Source organism: Monopterus albus, unplaced genomic scaffold (genome assembly GCF_001952655.1).
Source record: "Monopterus albus unplaced genomic scaffold, M_albus_1.0 scaffold72.1, whole genome shotgun sequence".
NCBI classification, from domain to species: domain Eukaryota; kingdom Metazoa; phylum Chordata; class Actinopteri; order Synbranchiformes; family Synbranchidae; genus Monopterus; species Monopterus albus.
In genome coordinates, this window is record NW_018127952.1 from 2,333,416 (window position 1) to 2,351,131 (window position 17,716).

At 41.8% G+C, this 17,716-nt stretch overlaps 1 protein-coding gene across 5 annotated transcripts in view; it reads left to right on the forward strand.

Annotated features, from left to right (window-relative positions):
* LOC109963331 (neogenin-like) overlaps positions 1 to 17,716 on the forward strand; it is a 74,490-nt gene that overhangs the window by 37,449 nt on the left and 19,325 nt on the right. The gene's annotated exons all lie outside the window — the stretch shown is intronic.

Here is a 17,716-nt window from a genome sequence, read left to right on the forward strand (position 1 = left end):
CCCTTCTCTTCGTCCTCTAGCTCTCCAAATGTCTATCAACAGGCTCCAGCTCTTCTTTTGCCTCATTGTGTTAGACGCTGCTGTTGCAAAGCAAACTCAGAGATGAAAATTGAAACTCTTCTTTTGAGATGACGAAGGCTTACTATAGGACAAGAGGGGTGTTTGGTTGGTTGTGCATGTGCATTCAAAGGACACCCCCTTCATCAATGCCAGACACCCCCAGTTGGATCTCTGCAACCCCTCCACAAACATGCCGGAGGCTATAGGGGTGAGGGGGGTCCCTGGGGGTCTTTACTCTCTGGTTTCTGCAAATAGGCTGCCACTGCCAGAGGGTCGCCATGGCAACACTATTTGATTCCTATAACAATGCCAGAGCACCACTCCCCCATCCTCCTCCTCTTTTGAGCTACAGTACACATGCACCTACACACACGTTGACACACAGGGCTGTGTAACCGGACAATTACATTGGGGATCAGGACAAAGTGGTCGCAGTAGCAGGTTTCCAAGAGAATGACAATGCCTGTGTGAATTAATGCTAATTCCTGTTTAATTAAAATGCAGCCTGCAAATTAATTTCAATCTCATGATTAATACTATTATATTATAAATCTTAAACAGCATAATAAATCTATCAACCAAAAATAAACTGAGCTCACAGCCTCCTTGGCTGAAAACTGGGAGCAGAGGAGTTGACTACAAGGTTCCCAACACGTTTTTTCTACCCCTGAATAAAAAGACAGTCCCTCTCGTGAACCAGATTCTCTTGTCTCATCTCAGCCAAGCAGTGATTTACTGTGATTGTAGGACAAGCACCATTTTACAATGTTTACTTTGAATAAATATAGCATCTGACAGAGGTTTACTACTTTGCAACTTGTTGTACTTGTGAGATCCCAACTTGACAAATGTTTATCGTTCAGCAGCGAGGCAGTTACTGGGCCACTCTGAATTAAAGCCATACAATAAACAGCATAGTGCGTTTATGGCCATCCAACTCTTTAGGTGTGGTAAATAATCAAATTTGCCAATAGATTGTTGTAGAGACTTGCTCCTGAACAGTCAATAATGCTTGTGACCTAGTAATATGATTATGCTTTGTTTTTTTACGTCCCTTCAGATAAACCAAATGGGGTATTTTTAGCAGTTCTCTTGTGACTGATTGGAGTGTGTAGCCATGTGCTTAATCACACACCGAGCCCTTGAATAATAAGAACACTGCTGGTAACGTGTTAGCTTGCATGGATCAGAGAACGAGAGGGAGAGCTCCTCTTTGTGCTTGTGACTCAGGGTCTTTCCACTGACAGTATGTTTATTGGTCTTTAGGGCTGTTTGAAGGCGAAGAGGTCAAGATGTATTTTATATTGTATGTGTTTGTCTATCTCAGAATTAAGAACTTAGAAGAAAAGTTGACTTCGCTACTTGATTGTCTGGGACAGCACGAGTGGTCGAGGCCAGTCATTTCTCACCATAAGACTGCGTTGTCTACCAGTAACTGTGTGTGTTTGTCTGTGTAGGTGTGATATGCATGCTTACACCACTGTGCCTGAGCATTGTTCAGTAACATTCCTCAGACACACTCAGACATCTTCTGTTCTCACTTTTGATATTATTTATGGCTGTATTTTGAAAGACAAGCATTTCCTAGTTGATATTTTGTACTACTTCACTTTTTAAACAGCTGATGAAGCAGCGTTTGTGGTGTCTAAGTCCCTTCCAGGTGTCTAAATTTACCTGATATGTCTACTGACTGTTTGTATCAAGCCAGTTAGATGTTTTTCTCTCTTGTGAGCTGATGGAACCTGCAGTAACTGCAAGTGCTAATTTGCTCTGAGAAAATTGGGCAAGTGTCTAATTTTACAGATTTGCTGCTGGAAAATCCTGAGCATGCTAAACAGAAAACACTACTGCCATATGCCCGCAACACATCCTGTGGTTTGCCCAGTGCCTAGCTCCAGGGTGCAGACAGGAAATGCCATATTGGCCTACTAGGACAGTGAGATCATTGGCTGGGCCCCCAGGGTGTGCACACATGGTCCCAGACTGCCTCATTCTCCTGTCTCAGTCCTTTGTCCTCCTGCTGACATGACAAGCTCTACAGCTCTAAGAACTCTTTTGAAGCTTTTCATTAAGCGTTTCTCCTTTAAGATTGATGATCTTCCTTTGGTTGGCCTTTCTTACTTAAATACAAAGATAATGCTGGAACGTTAACAGTGCGGTGATCTCAGACATGATTACAATACACCTGTGGGCAGCGTGACCGTTATTAGTGACCAAGAGCCAGAATAGGGGGCAATTTTCTTAATCACAGCCAATTAGAGGGACAGCTTGTTGCTTCTTACTCGTGTTGTGGTTGGAGCCAAGGAATATTGCCTATATCTTGGCTGTAGGTGCATGGAACTTGCTGGCTAAGCAATTAAAGTTTCCCTTAATATGATTAGGATGGATTATGGCATTGTCTGCACATCAAAAGAGCCAAGACCAATCATCACCCCTGCCTATCAACAGCACAGCCACTCCTTCCCCCTCCCTGCAAACGTAGAACAAAAAGAAGAAAACAGAGCCTAGGCATTCTGTAACACTCCAGAAGCCCCACACTAATGGATGGATTCATCATTCATTCAGGCCTTTCATGTACAGTATTAAGCTGTGATGACGCACAGTTGCTTTGGCTGCTGCCTAGAATAGATTGAGTGTCAGAGCTAATTATCCCAGTCCCAGAGGCGTGTAAAAACAGGTTCATATAACAGAAAATATGGCATGCTCCAAGGCAGTCAGAAAGACTGGGGAAACTAAAAACAAGCATTCCATGCCTTCAGGTGATGTTTGTGAATATTTGTCTTTTTATTTTTTGCAGGTTTTCAATTTTTTGCATACTGTTGTAATAGAGTGTGTGTAGGCAAAAAATAGTTAACTTTGCTTCATTTTGCTTAGGTGCCCATTACCATAATCCCCATGAGAGCAGGTCTTCCATTACCTTTTTGTGCTGTTTGTGCTCATGACAGGACACCAAATGGATGTGGATAAAAGTCATCTCTGTGCCCCCACCCTCCCATCTTACTCCACTTTACACCCAACACACACACACAGCCAAATTACTCTCATAGTTTCACTTTTCTCTAAGTGCCAGAGCCTAAGCTCTTGAACAAAGGTGCCCCCTGGATTCCCACCACCCATCTAAGTTAGGGTTGGAGTCAACCCAGAGTCCCATTAGGAGTCAAATGAAGCCTTTAAAATCTCTTTTTCCACTGCTGTGATATTCACTTCCTTCACTGCGTGCAGAATGGAGCTCTCGCCTGCACAGAAAAGGTGAGGCATAATGCTTGTCACAAATCAATGAACTGTTTCCAAACATCATACCCTGTTTTTCCAATAATTGTGGGGTTTGTAATACAGCTTCTGAAACTGTCCATTTCTGATTAATGTAGGGGCGTGAAAGTACACATATTTGTACTAAATGGCTGTGGTGCTGATGTCTACTGAATGTTTTTAATAGTAGTTAACATTTGACTTATTTTGCATGTGGGAAATGTTTTTCAAATCCATGTTCCCGCACAAACATATTAAGCGGTACCACAGTAACATGCAGCAGATTGCAGCAGTATTCTCTTTTATTTTCATGTATCTTATTTATGTTTCTTTCAAATCGAGGGTCTACCTTATTTCCACCTATGCTTATGTTTTAAGGCCTTGTGGTGCATGTGCAGTCTGGGACCCCAATGGGGCCCTTTGGTACCCGAGGGTTCAAGTCGGGTTCGGCCACAAAGGTCAGACAATAGGTGTGATTTGCACTTATAGTGTATTATAGACTATAAAATGGACTGCTAGGAAAACAATGGTTAGGACAGAAATACACAGCCCCTGTTCATACTGGATTGTGCGATCAGTGCTTGCTCAGGGGGGATCTGTTTTTTTCTGTAAGGTCAAGACCTTACTACGCAAAGTGGCCTGAGATAATTTTTGTTCTAATTTGGTGCTATTAAATAAAATTGAATTGAACTGAGCTGAATAGCCCTTTAGCAAAACTGCCATAAGTTGTTAGCCTGTGCGAGATTTGAAAAACAAGAACAACGGTCCAGAGAATGTAGATAAAGTTTTAAGTAAAGTTGGACCTGATATCACTGAGTGTAGCCACCGAAACATAGATGTTAATAAAGGTGTTTTGAGATGGATCAGTGGCCAACTCCTTAGTGGCACCTAATTTATTCCCAAACCACTGTTGTGTATATTTGTTGTTTTTTTTTTTGTGTGTTTACTCTGAGAAACACAACCCAGCAGCTCAGAGTGGAGCTGTTTCCTGCCTCTGAAGATATTTATGGTCTTTCTCTGAGCCAGTTCCAACGGGCAGAATGCTCCAGGTATCGCTGCAGCACAGCTGGTCTCACCCTGTGCACTTCCAAATATCCTGCACTGCTCGGGATAATCACAGAACCTTTGCGAGCTACAGCCACGTGTTTGCGATCCACTTGGCTGCACACCACATGTGGATGTACACCTGCTTTGTGTAGATATATGTATGGGACACGTATGCATATCAAAAGCTTTCAGTATACAAGTGAGTCCATAGCCATCACAGCAGACATGACTGTGAGTGATTAGCAGGTGAGCAGTCAATCACAATCACCACGGACATGTAAACAAGGGCTGAAGAGGCCTCTGTGCACTACGTACCACCGTCCTACCTTTTGGCTCACCTGCAGCCTGTGAGGACAAGATTAATCATTTAACCAAACACTCGGATGTGATGGAGTGGACAAGGGAACCCAGTGAGAAACACTGGGTTCCCTTGTCTGGGCGAGAGAAGCTATTAAATATGAAAACAGATTGTGGTGACTAATAGTGATATTGTTTTCCTACAGCTTAAAGTCTCATGTGATGTAGCATTGCCTCTCCCAGCTGGCCAAGAAGGTAAATTGTTTGATCAGGAAAGATTGGGCGGGAAGTGACCGCAGTCTGGATGTAATTGACTCTCTCTGTTTACTATGACTGTGTAGCCTACATGGTTCTGTCAGCAGCAGCTGAACCTCGGCCTACAGCTAGCAGCTTTATATCCTCGATTAATATCTTTAGGTTTAGAGTTTATGTGGTGTAGTCTTTGTTGCTAATTGCTAATCTGCATGACTGATTAAAAAAAATATGTCCCAGTAGATGTGTTCTCTAGTTAACCTCTGCTAGTCTAGCACACACACACACACACACACACACACACACACACACAGCCAGCCAACTGGGGGCCGCAGCTGCTTGTACATTTATACATTCATGGGGCTCTGCTGCATGCTCCATGAAAACACCCCCCCACCCAACCAAACACACACATATACACTGGGGTCTTATTCCTGTGTTGAGGATTAGGTGGGTTCAGGGCCAGAGTGCCCCTCTGGTCGCAGTTCTTGCCTTGGCGTGATGTTTGAGTGGGCTGGTGGGGTGTGCATAAAACCCTCGGGGGGGAAAGGTTGTACTGCACACAAATCATTACTGCTCATCAGCTGCTGCCACTCAGCCACTTATTTACTCAGCAGCTTGGCTTTACTGAGATGTGAATATATGGACACACACAGACATGCTGTGTTGTCATTCTTTGTGGGGACTTTACATTGACTGACATTCATTTCCTGTAGATTTATTCTAACCTTAACCATAACCACTTCTTGCCTGAAGGGAACACACAAGGGAGCATGCGTCATTACACAGCAGGACTATACAATAGGCAAGAAATCATTGAGAAACACTGTTGTTTGGGGAGGAATATATTGTAATTTGTGAGTGCACGGTGGGTGAATACCTTGAACTCATAAATTTGAAGTCTGTTCTAGATAAAGTTTTCACAACTCATACCAGTGTGCTGTTTTCATTTGGGACAAGACTGTCAAGCGAGTCTCAACATGACAGAAAAGTGTTGCTTCAGCATTACACAGGCCCCAATCTAATACCTCTCTAGTGAATTATTTATGACTGCTATGCTACCCAAGCTATATGAAGCATATTAAATACATAATCCTGTCATTTTTTATTGATGCTGCTTTGATACCAGCATGACTGATAAGACTGATAAAAGCTTAACATGTAGGCCAGTAAACAGATTCACTGGATTGACATATTTGAGCCAGCAGTGATGAACCTTTAACTCTAACACCTAACCCCATTATAGCTGTAGTTGTTGGCTTCGGAAAGGAGAGGGTAACTCAGACCAGATTACTCTGGAGAAGATTACGTCTGCTTATGATATACTGTAAACACTTGCGCACAAGCTGGTAGCGCTCAGCGGTCGACTGTTTACACACCTTGGCTGACAGATAAGAGGGAAAATTCAGCTGCACTCTGATCAAATCTGCCACAGCAGCAGTCTGTGTGAGGGTCTCTGCTTCCTGTGTTTTATTGTGAGAGGGACAGATAGAAAGAGACAGAAAGGTGGGAGGGTAAAGGGGGACTCCTTTTTGATGGTCTAAATCTCTTGCTTTGTGGATGGTGCACACAAACACACAGGATCACATCATACAATGAAGCCAAGATACCATCCATCAGTGTGCAGGAAATGGGATTCATCTATCTAACTCAGTGGCTCAGACACAGCAACCATCACACAGATATATTTGTTTGGCCAGTTGAGCAATGCCAAATTGATTCTGATTATATGGTATAATTGCTGCAGACAAATGAGCCACCACCAAGGAAACGAGTAATAGCTTTGTGTTGTTTTCACTCAAAACTCTTCAGATACACAAACTTGTTGAAAGCTGCAAGTGGAAACATTAAACTATAAATGCAGCTAAATCTATTACGGCTATAGTGGAACTAGTTTGTTTGGCATAACAGTAATAAACCTAATGGATACTTTTCAAATTAACATTGAGTCCATAAAATGCCATAGTCATGAATATTTACATAGATAATTACTATTGCATATTTTATTTTGACCTGAAGAACTTCAGTAAAACTTGCAGTTAGTGTTAGTTCGAACAACAGGGCGACATTTATGAGGTGATTTCAAGTACTGGTTTATCTTTTAATATCGTCAGTGGTGGAAGGCGTGCTCAAAGTCTTTACTAAAGTAAAAGTAACAATATTAAAGTGTAAAGGTCCTGCATCCAAAATGTTACTTAGATAGAAGTACAAAAGTATTGGCATCAGAAAAAGTACAAAAGGTACATGTACTCATTATGCATAATAGCACATTTCACATTAATATATATTAAGTTATTGGAATATAATTATTGAAACACACTTGTGTACATCACATTTAATGTTGCAGCTTGTAAAGGGGGAGCTCATTATAACTATACCTTATATGCTTCTAACTTGAAGGGCTGTGCTGGGTATTTTCTGAATTTCTCACCAGAGATCAGTAAAGTCAGATCATTATATTTGATTTGGTATAGTTAATCTAGTTATCAAATAAATGTAGTACAACATTTGCCTTTATAATGTAGTGAACTCAAAGTATGAAGTATCAAAATATTAAGATACTCAATGTACAGATACCTCAAAATTGTACTTATGTGCAGTACTTGAGTGTGAATGTACTTAGTTACTTTGACACCCCTGAATATCATATCATCAAAAACATTTTGTCTGTAAATGTAGATAGCATAGTCTTAAGAATAAAAATGCACTATATGTTGTATATTATGATATTGTCGCAAAAATGATTGGGTCGTGAGAAATGGTGCCTGGTGGGACTGAATCAGTCAGCTTTTGTGGCTGCTGTGACACAAGTCTCTTTTGTCATTCAGCTCTTGTTTAAGCCTGACTGACTGAAGCCACAGAGCCATAATTCTCTTTGTAAACAAATGAGACCGTTTTTTCCTCTCTCTGTCTTTGAGATGCTCCAACTAATGCACAGTGAATGACATTCACCTTGCTGTGTCCTGCTGGATTTTTTCCCTCATGTCTTTACTGCACAACAAAAAACCCATTACTCTGTCTTGTTGCCACATCGCTGCACCTCTTCCTCGCTTGCAATATGATCCACATTAGCATCCTGCCTGGGCCGCTCCTGCTGTCCGAGCTGACAGGACTGAGAGCAGAGATAAGGCCACACTGTAATGAGTGTACAGCCTCTGTTGGGCAGGAAAAACAAAGAAAGACCTTTTTGTGCTGCACTGTGAAATGGGCACCAACACGGGCCACATGCATGGATTTATGTGCAACTCATTCTCTGTGACCAAGTGTGCAGGTTTGTTAGAATGTGTGGCGATGCAGTGCTTTGTTAATGAGTGATATCTGCACTACACTTTGCCTCCCATTCATTTCTCCTGTGCCACAACATCCTTCTAGCTCTTTTGTTGCAGTTACACCCTTAGAGACACAGGCACAGGCCTCACACTCAGTGATGGAGTGTGAAGAAGAGGAACGCTGGCTGCAGCAGAATAAAGGTGCAAACAGTGAAGTGTAATGGTTGAATAGAAGTGGGCGAGCTGTATGAAAAGCAAATGAAACCTGCTGAATGAAATAGCAGGCGGTCCCAAAGGAATGAAAGAGAAAGAGAGGATCAACAGATAGCATCAGCACAGGCTGCTCACTGCAAATCATTTTGCTCTTAGCTTTATGTTACAGCTCAGCCCGATTTATTTACACTGCCTATCTGCCAAAGGGCATCGCATCAGCTCAGTCCTATGTTTGGACAGAGACTAGAGCCCTTTTCAGACATGCACTGGAACTCTGAAATTATCTGGATATTACACAGAGGAGCTGTATGTGAGAACACAAATGTCCGAGTCAGTCGACCTGGCCGTTAAATAGATTTTACGCTGCCAGTTCTCTAGTACGTACTTAGCGTAATATCTGAGTGAGCCAGAGTGAGCCCATGTAAGAAAACAGCAGCGTATAGTCTGGTGTATTCATACGGAGCCAGTGTGCGAGTTAATGACGTTCTGTTGTGACTGGCAAGAAACAGGAAGGCTACAGTCATCCGATGGGGAAGAAAAATGGTCATTTAAAATGACACATGGAAATATTTAACTGCAAACACCATGAAATTCAGGAGCTTTTGTGGTTACAAGCCGGGTTCCAGAATTATCAGACAATTTAAGGAACGGCCAGGTAGTCGGATTGTAACTTGTGACCAAGTTACAATCCGACTACCTGGCCGCATCATGTCCCGCTCCCTGCACGCTCTACCCAGGTGCCTCCCAAACAGAGCATTTCCAGCAGGTGAGAACAAACCTGATACAGACTGTCTCCTGTTGTGTGCTACATGTGTGAAACTCTTGACAAAGTTCGGGCCTGATTCTGGAGTTCATGTGTAAAAACAGCTTAGGAAGGTTGCTTAATCATGCACTTACAGACAGTGTAATGCAGTTATTAGAAAATATTAATTCTCCTCACATTAAATCGGATTTTAATTTCCCTTTCTGCATTGTTATGTTATGGACATAATAACCAGTTTGCTATCTGACCAACCTTATTGTTAGTAATGTGTTTTATTCTGGTTTTAGTGTAATGGTGCATCTGTTGACAGACCTAAAACTGGCCTCCCCTTTTTCTGCAGAAGAGAAGTGTGAGGTGATACAAGTGCATTCTTGTTACAAATACTGTGTTTCTCGCCCTAAGACGTGGCTTGACAGTCTTGTGCATTACAGTAATAATGTCTGAGACCTCCCACTACGCCTCACTCAGTCTCTTCATTTTGTAGTCTAACTATGCCCCCGATGCAAACACTTAACCCCTATAACCACACTTAACTCCCCCATTATTATTGTTCTGACTTCAGATAGCATTACCTCCTTAGCCCTTGCTTCTCTAAGCTGCCATGGGTATTCTTCCCAGAGTTATTTTAAGCTTTTTCTTTTTTTTTTTTCTTTTTTTTTTTAACTTGAAACCGGTAACATCCGGCTTGAAGTAAAATAGTAATTGAGTCGTCCTTCCAGCGTTGACTTGAAGGCTTTGATCTTTTCCATGCGCCAGTGTTAAATGGTTTCCTCCAAATTGCTGTGAACACACAGCGACTGGCTGCTCTTTTATCACCAGCTTGCTCTGCAAACACTTTGAAATGGCAAACAGCATTAAAGGCAAATTGGTAGGATTATTGCACAGAGCAAAACTTGAGTCATTTGTAAGGACACTAAGTGGAGGCCAGGTGAAAGCTATGGGAACTGGTTTTGTCCCCAGTAGAAAATAATTCTATCAATCAGGTTTTAATGACAGTAACTGCCCAGTTTAAAAGTCTGGTAATGTTTGCTGGCAATTTGAAGCTGGGTCTCAGCTTTCTTAGCAGAATTTGCCTGCAGATGCTTATCTTTACAAGAGGAGAAATTGAGATAATTTGAAATGTTTTTGTGTGGGGCTGGTAATTGGCATCAAGCTTATCAGAGTCAGATTGGCCACACTTGACTGCTCAAAGGAGCCCGAGCCAGAGACTGTGATCAACAGAATGGCTGGACGTAGCCTCTAGCAGACTTGTCCGACATGCACTGCACTTTTATCTGTGGCTGTTCATACCAAAAGCTGCACTTAACTGTTTTCTCTCTGTGTGGGAAATGGTACTGCACACATTCCTTTCCATTCCTTTCATCTGTGATTAAAAAAAGCACAAAATGACAGGAGTCAAGGGCAAAATAAGACCCAGACTTTGAAACCCAATGCTGATAAATTGCTGGGTGTTTGACTTTGCAAGGCGTACTGGATTATATTGATTTTCTTTCTTCTGTGTGCCTGTGTGTTTGTGTGAGCTAGTATGATAGGAAAAAACCAGGGGCAAGAGAATGCAATATTGTGTTTCATTAAAAAATCTATAGGATATCTCATTACGGCCACATGATTTTCTTTAGTATCAAGGTTAGTGGGGAGGGGGTGGAGCTACTGGGTGGCAAGATGAATGTGCCTTCTTGTCTCACATGACGATCTCATCTGTTGCTGCTCATGGCGAAAGCAGGAACTTGTTTCATTCAGCCCAGCGTGTTGACTGCTTCCTGGCCATGTTTGCCTATTGCCCACTGATGAGATAACTCCTTGCCCCATGGCAGCGCTAACAAAAACCCTCTAAAATAACAGAATCCAGAATGAATCTGGGCATTTTATTCTATATATTCAATTTTATTGCTGTGAAATATGAATAGCTTGCATGCCATGTTTCTCTCTGTTGAACAGACAAAGTAGTAGAAATTACTCTGCTTCCTCTTGCAGGTTTCTTTTTGAGAAAAAAAAGAGAGATGAATTCCCACTCTCCATCTTTTGTAACTGCAACCCAAAGACTCAAACTGAGTGTGTTGTTTGTCTCAGCCCTTGATGGGTTTGCTTTGAGAGTTCATTTTAAAGAGCATTTCACTCAAAAGCTGCCACCATTGTGAGGATTTTAGCAGACTTAAGCCAGAAAAGGTTATCCCAATTCACAAATCCTGACATTAAGTGATGGTTTTAACCTTTAGTCTGACTGCTCTGTGGGTACTCATTTAGCCCAAGAAACATGCTGTTTCTTGCTATTTTGCTTTCCAATTATTCACTGTGAGGCAGTGTCTTTGACGTCTTCTCACACTGTACCCTCGCCCCATCTCTAAGCCAGCACTCACAGTATGCCTGCCTGTGTTGCTGTCGTCTCAGCGGGCCAATCCTTCATCGTGGGCCCACGGGGAGGCTGACAAGAGGGGGAATTTGAGCCTCAATCAGCGCTGGTTAATTATCACAACCAGGGGAGGTGAGAGAGGGTTCCCTGTCTACCCAGTCCCTCCCGGATCTCTGTCTCCTCCTCATCTGTTGGAAGCTTTGTTTTCCATTCCACCCGTCAAGTGTTGTTTAGCCCTGTTTGGGTGAAGCCATGTATCCGTGTTCAGTCTTACTCAAAGTAATCGCACCATGTTTCCTTCCAGGATGAATTTAATCAGTTGGCCTTCACTTTGCTTATTTACAAATTTATTCTTTATTTATTTATTTATTGTTTATGGATCCCATGGTGTTTTTTTTAAGTGTGTTTATTGAAATGTTTTTTTTTAAATTTCATTTAAATAGATTACAGTTTGGTTTGTGGGGGAGTTGAATTATTTTTCCTGTTTTACCCAGTAGAAAGAACACATGGATACCTTTACCTCCCTGCAGTTTTAATATGTTGTTTCTAGTTTGCTGAATAGTGACAGTAGCCTAGCTTAGCTCAGCCTGTGGGATCAATTTTAATTAAAAGTTTTATGTATTTGTAATGTTGCTAATTTCATTATTAAAAATGCAGGTTGATTGTACCCTGTTAACATGCACAAGCATGGCACAGGAATACAAATATGCTTATTTCAGAAACATGGGTTCCAGTTGTAATCGTTGTAAACACTGATGAAAAATTTATGCTACGCTAATGAGTGCAAAGCATGGATCACTCAGCATTAGGGAACTACTTTCCTACTTTTCAGAGGAGCCATTTCTCTGCTCACCATCCAGTATGCTCTTTAAACTGCATGCACAGATAGAAGAAAAGGAATCTATGGGTTTGACTGACTAGCTTTGAGTAAGAAGTCTAGTACAATTCAACAGCCCAACAATCCCTCTGATTGCAATTGGCCAGCCTTAACTTTTGACCTTTTAAAATGCACAAAATTTAGCTTTGGTCAGATTTTATAGGGACTGTGTGTTCGGTGAAAACTCTGGCCCTTTTTTAAGAATACTTTATTCCGTTAATTAATTAATTAGATCATAAAATCCATGAAACAGTGACAAATGCTGATCATGAAGTAGGGCACAGTCTGTGTGGTCATTGGGAAAGAGGAATTAGGTACTCATTAATTACTGTACCACGATTTCTTGTCACTATTACTAAACAAAAAGTGAAAAGCCAAAGCAAAGAAAGAAAGAATAAAAATCCCTCCATCAGAGTCTGCACATTGGACACGGTTGTTTAAATGTGATATTTTGCCGCACTCTTGCACTCAAAGCATTTGCCAGTCCTATTAACAAGCGAATTATTTGAGTCGGATCTCTTTCTTCATCTGATTAAAAAGGGGCTGACGTTTATTTGAGAATAAGGTTTTCAGTGCAGCCAGAGTTGTTGATGATGTCGTGACCCTGTTTTCTCCGGACCTCCAGAGTTTTATAATGGCAATGAACAGATAGGATGACGGAGAACTGTGAGCTGAAAAAATTACATCCGTTCCTTCTCTCATCTGCCAATTGAGTGGGTGCCAGTGCAGGACACCCCAGTCATTTTGTCCATCCTTTAATGCCTCAGCCCCTCCTTTCATCAACTGTTGTGGAGGATACTGAGAATACCAGAATCAGTCTCTGCTAATCCATCTTAATAAATCTGCCCCGTTCTCCTTTTTTTCTTTTACCTGGTAATGAAATATCATCTCTTCTTAGACTCACTTCAAGTCAAGTGATCAAATGTCAGTTTTAACTAAATGAAAGGATGAAAGCTAGTTGCCTTAACTTGCACCCAATCCTTGAGGGGACTTTTGTACTTGTTCTTTGATTAGGAAAAAAAGCACCTTTTCCCTTTTCCCCCAAATAGATGAATAAAAAAAAAGACAGGTTAGCTCCAGCTCCTGCTCCTATTCTATAAAAGACACCCAGTATCTCCACGTTTGGTCTCCAGATCATTGTTATTTCCCTGAGGTGTTTTGTGGTGACAGATGTGCTTTAAAAGGAGTTTGGAGAGATGGGAAGATGAAGGATTCTGCAGAGAATGAGGTACAGAATTGAAGTATAAAGATGAAGGAGAAAAGGGCTGTAAGTGTTGGAGAGGGGCAATGACAACACTTTCCATTAGCGTCATTAAAATGAGTTTGACTCCGAGGCTGGAAGGACAGACAGCGGAGAGATGAAAATACTAGAGGCAGCAGCCCTGTGAATGAAGTGCTCGGGTTCATTACAAAGTGCCTCTTGCCTGGCTCGAACTTCACCTGCTTGAAAGGTTAGGGTTAATGATTTTGTGCTCTCGTCTCATTGTTTCCTTATAGGCCTTACAACTCAAAGATACAGTGACACAAATATAGGCACAATAATAGTGTAATGACCATTTTCCAGTGGTTGTAAATGCCTGTCAGGTATGTGTTTACTTTTCAAGTTGCCCTTGTTCCTAAATCCAAGTCACACAAGGGTCTCTATAGAAAATGTGACTGGTTGCAAGAATGGTCTGTTCTGTCTCAAGAGTGGCTCAATAAGGAGAGTAGTCAATGTGGCTGCTCTCAAACGGTGGGTCCATGAAGGGAGGAGGCTTCCTGCTAGGCCTAGGGTTGAATGGAAGAGAACAGGGGGTCTTTGTGTGGAGAGCAGCCCCTTTCCAGCTTAATATATATTGCCTTTTCTGGGATGTTACCCCTAAAATTGGGGGGCTGTGTAATATACTACAGGAATTGTAAATTGTTGGTACTGAAACAGAAGTTGATCCTTGTCACAAAAGTGAGTTTACTGGTTGCTCTACACTTGGCACAGTTGATGTTTGCCAAACCAATACTAGCTCCATGTCTTTATTTTGCATCTCTTGTCTGAGATCAAGGGAGAAACTGGGAGGGAGAAAGCAAGGCAGCATGCCAGGCCACCACCTTAAACTGGGCACCCAAACCTTTTATGACTGCTGAAAAAAGTGGATTTGGGACTGATGTAACAGCATGTACTTATCAATCAGAAAACCTCACATTCCCCTGCTCTCCACTCACTTGTTCTCGCTGCAGAGGTTTGTTGGGCTCCAGTTCTTGTTACCATTGCTAACTCTGAGAGACGAGACAGTCCAAGTAACTTCAAAACAGTGCTGATTTATTCAAAGGATCACAGGTAAAATTAACATTACACGCTCAGGTATCTTGCACCTCCAAACTGCTCGCAGGCAGATGTAAGATGAAAGACCCTGAACCCACCAGGCCTATACATTATATCCCCTCGGTTGGGCTAGCCCCATACTACACAGAAACGTCAACCAGGACGTCTCTGTTACCAGCTTTGCAGCTGGCCATAGCAGTAGTCAAAACATGAAGTAAATCAATGTGTGTGTGTGTCTGTTGATTAAGTGGTGTGTAGCTAAAAACATTCTCACATGACCTCTAGTGACATGTCGTGACATTAAACATAAGAACATATTATGGCTAAGGCTACAGTTATACACGTCATAATAATATTAAACACCCTGTCTGCTGACAGTCATCAACTCTTCTCTCTAGTTATCCTTGACCAGATGTACCCTGTAGAAACTCATAAGCATGACTAAGCATTTAACAGTCTAACTAGACATCCTATTTCCACTAAACATTTCTTCCTATTTTTCAGAGACAAACTGGGGCTCCCACACTGCTTGTCTTGAATAGATTAAACTTCCCACACTGAAATGTGGTTTCTGACACTTACTTCCTTTAACTCTACATCCATTTTTTAAAAAGCTGGCAGTGTTTTTCCGCAGCATGAAAGTGTGAGTGTGTTTTCTATCGCACCTATAAGAAACATTTGAGAAAATACATTTTTTCTGCTCTGCTTTGTGTTACTTAGTAAAACAGTCCTCTGCATATTTTTGATAGTTACATTACAAGACAAAAAAAAACCTAGTGAGAGACAGAATTCCCTATTGTTGTAAAATTCACCAAATTTCCTTAATTATATTTGGTTTGGTTAGCAAGTTTACCCTCACTTTAATGATTTACGGCAGCAAATCTACTGCAGTTTCTTCTTTTGTTGTTAGTTAACAAAAGTAAACTTTTCCTTTTCCTGGCTCATTTGGCCAGCAAACATATTTTCCAAATGCTCTTTGATGCCCCCGATGGTTAGAGCCATCGGTTGAGTTGGCGCTGCAGATGGCTGTCTCGGTTCTGTACCGGAAACAAATTCCTTGTGTGTGTAACATAATTGGCCAAATAAATGTGATTATCCTGTTCAGACTTTTAATATTAACCAGTAACATTGGATTTATGGGCTACAGCTTCACACATGGATTTCCATCATCTTCTTCTTACCCTGTAGAAATTACTATAGCTGAAGTTTGGAAGCCTTTATTGATATTTGGGAGTTGTTGTTCCTGCGGGACCCAGTAAACACCAGGTTATGTGTTGTTCTATTAAAACCTCATGTTGCTTTTCATCAGAATATTTGTTTAGTCTGCATGTAGTGGGGCCAGCATTGATTTCACTGCCCCAGTGTTATTGGAGATTGGACTTTGACCACCACCAGTGGCATCTCTCTTTTGTTTTCTTGCCTGTTGGTGTCTGTGCTTATCTGTCTGCACCTTGACTACTTCTGCTGGTAATAGCTTTTGAGGGAAATGATTCCAGATGGAGATAATGTGGATGTTGCGAAAAAGAAAGTAAGTGTAGTTGAGAACAATCCAGCCCCTTGGGCTGCCATCAGCCTGTCCCACCCCCCAGTCCAGTCTTCTTTCCCTGCCCTGTTCTGCTGACAGTAAATGTTGTTTCTGCAACTGAAAGCAGATGGTTGGCCATTTTGTCCAACAGTAGAGCTGAAGCTAAGCCCTCCCCTACTGCTCCTACGCTAGGGATAAAAAGCTGCTAAAGGCAACTGTTTAGGCTCTGATAGGATCCTGTAGGGTCTTCAAGCTCATTCAGTTTCCTCCTCAAATAGAGAGTGGATGAAGATGGCTTTTTGACAGGAAGATAGCCAGACTTTGGCCTGGAAGCTCTGCCCAGTTCACCCACCCAGTGTTCCAGCAGCATAAAGCAGAGATGATTAAGCATGCCATGGTGCCTCTGGTCTGCTGGAGTGACAAATTCCCCCCTCTGCTCCTCCATTCTGGTCTCTCTCCATCTGTCACGTACACCACCAGCAAAATATGTTTGCTGCTCAACATGTACACTGGGCTGCTCTGACGTTATCGATTTCCTGAAATCAGCTGCCTACTTAAGTCTAATTTAAAACCACTTGCTGCTAAGAGATACAGTTGAAAATGCGTTGCGCTGCCTTCGGAAGTGGAATATTTACTGCTGTTTATTCACTTAAATCTCACCTCCACTTCTACCTGAGGGATTATTCAAAATATGTAATATTTGAGAACTTGGGCTGTTTGATACAAGTTTGATATTTTAAAATATTGCTTTACTTGCATCCTGCGTATAGCTGCACATTACACGGAGTAAAATCAGATTTACTTTGGGACACAAACTTAACTTCTGTAAAAATGGCACTGCAGCGGCCATATGAGGATGCACTATGGGTAAGATGTCAACCAACAAAATGTTTATGTTCCAAAATAGTTTCTCTTTGTGAAGGCGCCCTGCTAAGCTTCAGTCAGAGGCACCGAACTCCAACACTGCCCACTCAGACAAAATGAGGGTGCTCTTTTTGTTCTTTCGGTTGTAGTTCTCTCCATCAGCGAATTAGTGTGTAGACGATTGCTCAACTTAGTTGGAACGTCATGTTGTCTTTCATTTATTCTCTAAAGTGAAAGTAGAAAATATCTCTTCATTTACATCATTTTCTGCAGTGTTTTGCTGTAATTGTGCTTTCAAGAGAAGTGAGCGCGCTGAGAACAAGCGGCCTTATTGCCATTGTAATGGACCACCTATTACATTGCTTCTCTCATCAGACCCTACATTAGGGACTTGGTGCCGCGAGGCAGAGAAATTACCTTCCAGTAGTTAAATAGCTGAACCATTGACATAGCATCTCTCTTTCTCCCTCGTTTTCTGTCTTCCTCTCTTCCTATCTATTGGTGCTCTCACGCTCCCCTGGGGACATGCCATTTCCTTGGAAGAGAGCAGCCATATTTTAAACTGCATTTAACATTCAGCCCCTTATTTCACTCCATTTGTTGCATTATTAAAATACCTTCATACCCTCTTAATTATTTTTTCAGCTCTTTCCC